Raw genomic sequence first — 6,624 nt, 5'->3', positions numbered from 1 at the left:
AATACAGATGAGTCCAACATATTACATACAGAGAGAGCTGGCTACATGGCTGATGAGTCCAACATGTCCATATACAGAGATCTAGCTACATGTCAGATAAGTTCTATATATTCATATACAGAGAGTTAACTACATGGAAGATTAGTCCAACATATCCATGCACAGAGAGCTAGCTACATGGCAGAGTTGTCCAACATTTCCATATACACAGTTCTAGCTACATGACAAATGAGTCCAACATGTTCATATACTGAGAGTTAGCTACATGGCAGATGAGTCCAACATGTGTATATATAGGGGAGTAACTAAAAGGCAGATGAGTCCAACATGATCATATACAAAGAGCTGGCTACATGGCAGACAAGTCCAATATGTTCATATACAGAGAGCTCCCCATATGGTAGATCTGTCCAACATATTCATGCATAGAGAGCTAAGTACATGGAAGATGTGTCCAAAATGTCCATATACAGATAGGTAGCTACATGGCAGATTAGTGCAACGTTTCCATATACAGGGTTCTAACTACATGGCAGATGAGTCCAACGTGTCCATATATTGAAAGCTGGCTTCATAGAAGATGAGTCCAAAATGTGCATATACAGAGAGCTAGGTACATGGCAGAGTAGTCCAACATGTTGATATACAGAGTACTAGCTACAGGGTGGATGAGTCCAACATGTGTATATATAGAAGACTAGCTACAAGGCAGATGAGTCCAACATGTTCATACAGAGAGTGCTGGCTGTATGGCTGATGAGTCCAACATGTCCTTATACTGAGAGCTAGCTTCATGGCCGACAAGTCCAAAATGTCCATATACAGATAGCTAGCTACATGGCAGAGTTGTGCGACATTGTCATATACTTAGTACTAGATACATGGTAAATCAATCCAACATGTCCATATACTGAGACTTAGCTACAAAGCAGATGAGTCGAACATATTAATACAGAGAGAGCTGGCTACATGGCTGATGAGTCCAACATGTTCACACACTTAGAGCTAGCTACCTGGCAGACAAGCTATCGGATTCCTGCTCCGACCGTGGGTTACTCGAGGGAAAGGCGGGGATCAGCGATTAGGTAAGGGACACATGCTGATGGCAAGTGACAAAGTTTATTAAAAAGTTCCAAGCTTATATAGGGCAGATCTGCTAAGTCATTATGGTTTTGGCTAGCGCACAAGTTTCCTTTACCTAGAAATGGCTCAGTCACATTCACCTGTAAGTTTCTAGTGCTGACGTTATTGTTGCTAGGCAAGTTTGGTCTCAAGGTAGTCATGAGCCTTGGAAGGCTCTGGCTTCCTACATCATCCCCTTCTTTATTATAACAAGGGACGTTGCCTGTCTTAGGTGGGCAGTGCGAGTCCTCAGGCTTACCCATCATGGATACTCATTGCAGCATAAGGCAATGGCTCTGTCTTAGGTTGACTGGGGTTCCACCAATCCTTACCCGTCTTTGGCTACACGTCTGCATGTGTCGGGGGAGTGCCTTTAGCTGGAGGCCGTGAAGACGACTCCACAACACCTTATTCTGATTTATCGCCATTAGAAGAAGGCAAGGAAGGAGGAGACAAGCAAAGATGACAAGTATGCCAATAGCTAGAATGGGACCCCACAACTGAGAGAGGGAGGGAATAGTAGGGAACAAATTTTTAAGGTTGCATAGAAGTTGTTTAGCTAGTTCTGCAGGTTTGCTATGAAGGCAGGGGGCATAATGCATAGCAAATATTTGTGCATGTAACTCATTCCATTCTTGGGTGATATTCTCAGCAATCCATACTCCATGCAGATGGGCCTGCACTATGGGCCAAGGGAATGCCGAGGCATTATACACAAGCTTAGTTACACAAATGGAGCGATAATCAGCATGGCATGCAAGGTTTTGCCAGATCATGATCTGCTGCAAAGTATCCCCAAGTATGTTAACAGTATCATACAGTCCATTCAAGTGATGTTCAATGGCTAGATCAATCTTTTCTTTTTGGTCCCAGTTGTAGGTAACATTGTCCATCATCTCGTTGACAGTAGCTGCAGTCTGAATCTCTTGAGTCAGTGCAACTGTGGTGTAGGTGAGGGAAACAAGCAAGGTGATAAAAGACACTGTACACATTACTATAAGTCCAAGTCCTCACTTTGATCTAGAAAGCAACGTGGTAAACTCGTTAACAAGTTGCAAGCCGACGTCATCATACCACTCTTGGGAGATGTTTACTGGTAGCAACACATAAGCTGGTCTTTTTAGGACAGCAAAATACATGTTAGGCTTTAGGGTAGCAACCCATGAAGTGAGGTTGCACCCCGTGCAGTTCAAATGAAATTTTTCGTACCTTCCCTGTGAAGTGACATTTTTTATCGTATGAGGGCCCACAAGGAAAACATAGGGCTCAGGGAGGAAGATAGATACAGGGAGGGAAGTGTTAATGATGTTATAATGGCAGTTTTTAGACTTGGAGCAGGCTAAGCGCTGCGTCATGTTGATGGTGTTGTAAAAGGGCTTGCACAACGAGTTCATCATGTTGTTGGTGTAGCAAATTGGTTTAGAGCAACTAGCCCTGCTGCAGCTGGAGGGCTTAGTTTCTCACTGAAGATGTCCTGCTGAGGGAAGATTCAAGCCAATCTCTGTGTTATTTACGTAGAGGGGTAGTGGTGACCAATTCCGTTCCTTCCAGGACATGGGTCTCACCAGTGGGGGATGCGGGACGATGGCCCAATGGATCAATGCTTGTGTCATCCACATGCTGCACAAGACGCTCAGGAATCCAACTAGGACCAGGTTCATCCTGTGGGAAAACACAAACATGGCCTCATCCCCATATGAGAACAGGGTCGCGCCCCTTCCATGTGCCTGTTAGGGCGTCTTTCCATTTCACCATAGGTTTCAGAGCTCTTGGCTCCTGGTTACTGTGCCTTTCTGCAGCCGTGAGGCCGGAGGCATCAGTTAAAAGGTAGTTAAGGATGAAGGTGACATGGTTGATGTAATTTTGAGGTGTGTGTGGGTAGAATTCCCCCTTCTTTATTTTTTCAAGATATGACTTCACAGTGGCATGTTCAACAATGTCATGGCCTTGGGGATTATAGGGAATGCCAGTGGTATGTTTCATAGAGAAGGTCTTACAAAACTCCCCAAATCAGGCGCTAGTATAGCCAGACACATTGTCTGTCTTGATGCTCTGAGGTATGCCCATAGCGGCAAAGGCATGTAGGCAATGTTTTATCACTTGGCTGGTCCTCTCTCCCATTAAGGGGAGCAACAAACGAGGCCGGAAAAGGTGTTTACAGAAACATGCACATACTTAAGCCGACCAAAGATCAGGACTTGTGTGACATCCATCTGCCATAATGCATTGGGACGTAAACCTCGAGGATTGACTCCAAAAGATCCAACAGACTGGTGGATGGGGCACTCAGGACAAGCACGAACGATCTGCCATGCAGCTTCACGAGGGATGTGAAACAATTTGTTCAGGGATTGACTGTTCTGATGATGTAATTGATGTGATGCCTGAGCGTGCTGCAGATTGGAGTGTACCATATAAAGTTGTTCATCAGCAGCTTGATTGCCTCTGGCTTGAGCACCAGGCAGGTTACTATGAGACCATATGTGGGCAATAAAGATGGGCTGTTCTCGCTGACGTATTAGGATCTGGAGTGTTGAAACAGATCCTGAACAATCGAGGTGGAAGTTTTTATCACACAAATAGTTTCTAGCAGAGGGACAGAGGTAGCTATGCATAGACTGTCGGTATAAATGTTCATGGGGTGGTGGTGTACTCTCGCACAGACACAACAATTGCAAGGAGCTCAGCCTGTTGGGCTGAATAACCTGGGCACTCAAGGACTGTAAAGTTGTTAACTATGCCATACACAGCACATCCTTTTGAGGAGCCATCAGTGAATATTACAGAGGCTCTGGGAATGGGCTGCCTACATACCACCGAGAGGAAGACAAATTGATGTTTAATAGCAAATTGTAAAAGTTTATCACTGAGGTAGTGGGATCCAATAGGACCCATGTAGCCAATTGGAGCGATTTGCCACTCTGTACAGTGTTGGAATAGCCAATCAATTTGAGCTGCATTGTAAGGCACAACAATTATGTTAGGATCTTTGCCAAAATACTGGCAGCTCTTCTCTTGAACTGCCACTATGATTTAAGACACAGCCTCAGGATATGTGAGAAGAAAATTCTTGGGGGTGGACTTTGCATGAATCCACCTTAGTGGTGCCTCTTGCCATAAAACAGCCGTAGGAGAATAAGGAGTAGGTAATACATAAGCAGCAAAAGGTTGGGAATAATCAAGGCTGCTTAGAGCACAATGAGCAATTTATTTCTCTATTATCTGAAGTGCCTGCTCTGTGTCAGGTGTAATTTTACCATTAAAGGTAGCAAGAGCAATTGAGCAATTTGCTGTCCTGCCTCTAGAGGGACGATGGTCTGTTCTGTCTTTGCCAGAATCTTTATTTCACCTGTGTAATCTGAATTTATAACTCCAGGAATTATAATTAACCCTGAAAGTGCACTACTACTTCTGCCCAGTATTAACCTGAAATGCTTTTCTGGCAGAGGTCCCCAAATCCTGGTGGATATTGCTTGTATTCCCATTTCCGGGGTAGGAAGTCCCCTCTTGTAAGACAGGCTTGGGCTATGTTTTTCCAGTATGCAGGGGGAAGGGCCTCCTCAGATAATAGTTCTATTAGAGCCTGCGTAAAAGGGGCATTGGGGCCATATTGAGCACAAGCCTGTTTTAGTTCTCTTAGTTTCTTAAAAGGGATTGATTGATGGACACGGTGCTCTATTGGTTTCCTCTTCTCCTCCTCTGGAGAGGGATGAAGGAGATCCTTTGCAAGAGGCATGATAGCATGCAGAGGTCGTCACCACCGGCTAGCTCAGTCGGTAAAGCATGGGACTCTTAATCCCAGGGTCGTGGCTTCGAGCCCCACGTGGGTGCCATTTATCGGATTCCTGCTCCGAACATGGGTTACTCGAGGGAAAGACAGGGATCCGTGATTAGGTAAGGGACACATGCTGATGGCAAGTGACAAAGTTTATTAAAAAGTTCCAAGCTTATATAGGGCAGATCTGCCAAGTCATTGTGGTTTTGACGAGCGCACAAGTTTCCTTTTCCACGAAATGGCTCAGTCACATTCACATGTAAGTTTCTAGTGCTGACGTTATTGTTGCTAGGCAAGTTTGGTCTCAAGGTAGTCATGAGTCTTGGAAGGCTCTGGCTTCCTACACAAGCCCAATATTCGTATACAGAAAGCTACCTGCATGGCAGATAAGTCCAACATATCCATGAACAGAGAACTAGCTACATGGAAGATGAGTCCAAAATGTCCATATACAGAGTTAGCTACATGGCAGAGTAGTGCAACATTTCCATATACAGAGTTTTAGCTACATGGCAGATGACTCCAGCATATCCATATAAAGAGAGCTAACTACATGGTAGACAAGTCCAATATGTACATATACAGAGCGAAAATTACATGGCAGATCAGTCCAACATATCCATGCACAGACATCTAGCTACATGGCAGACCAAAATGAACATATGCAGAGAGCTAGCTACATGTCGGAGTACTACAACATGTGCATATTTAGAGGGCAAGCTACGAGGCAGATGAGTCCAACATGTTCATACACAGAGAGCTGATTTCATGGCTGATGAGTCCAATATATCCATAAACTGAGAGCTAACTACATAGGATACAAGTCCAATATGTTCATATACAGAGAGCTACCTATATGGCAGTTCAGTCCAACATATTCAGGCACAGAGAGGTAGCTCCATGGCAGAAGATTCCAAAATGTCCATATACAGATAGCTAGCTACATGGCAGAGTAGTGCAACATTTCCATATATAGAGTTCTAGCTACATGGCAGATGAGTCCAAAGTGTCCATATACTGAGAGCTAGCTACATGGCAGATGTGTCCAACATGTCCATGTACTGAGAGCTAGCTACATGGCAGATGAGTCCAAAATGTCCACATACAGAGAGTAAGCATATACAGCGTTCTAGCTACATGGCAGATGAGTCCAACGTTTCCATATACTGAGAGCTAGCTACATGGTAGGGCAGTCCATCATGGTTATATACAGAGTACTAGCTACATGGCAGATGAGACAAACATGTCCATTTACTAAGAGCTAGCTACATGTCAGTTAAGTCCAATATATGTATATATAGAGGACTAGTTACAAGGCAGATGATTCCAATATGTTCATACAGAGAGAGCTGGCTACAGGGCTGATGAGTCCAACAAGTCCATATAGAGAGCTAGCTACATGGCAGACAAGTCCAACATGTTCATATAGAGTGAGTTACCCTCATGGCAGATCAATCAAACATATCCTTACAGAGAGAGCTAGTTACATAGCAGACGAGTCCTATATGCCCATATGCAGAGAGGTAGCTACATGGCACAATTTTGCAGCATTTACATATACAGAGTTCTAGCTACATGGCAGATGAGTCCAACATATCTATATACTGAGAGTTAGCTACATGGCAGATGAGTCCAAAATGTGTATATAGAGAGGATTAGCTACAAGGCACATGAGTCCAAAATGTTTCTACAGAGAGAGGTGGCTACATGGCTGATGAGTCCAACAT

General features: G+C 44.2%; 1 non-coding gene across 1 annotated transcript; it reads left to right on the top strand.

The window, feature by feature from the left end:
- The first annotated feature begins 4,880 nt into the window (after positions 1-4,880).
- Positions 4,881-4,953, top strand: TRNAK-CUU. The gene has a single exon. It is a non-coding gene; the product is annotated as a tRNA-Lys (tRNA).
- Positions 4,954-6,624: the final 1,671 nt, after the last annotated feature.

Source organism: Chrysochloris asiatica, unplaced genomic scaffold (genome assembly GCF_000296735.1).
Source record: "Chrysochloris asiatica unplaced genomic scaffold, ChrAsi1.0 scaffold00469, whole genome shotgun sequence".
NCBI lineage: Eukaryota > Metazoa > Chordata > Mammalia > Afrosoricida > Chrysochloridae > Chrysochloris > Chrysochloris asiatica.
Note: the sequence above shows the minus strand (reverse complement) of the source record. Positions and strands in the feature narration are given on the sequence as shown.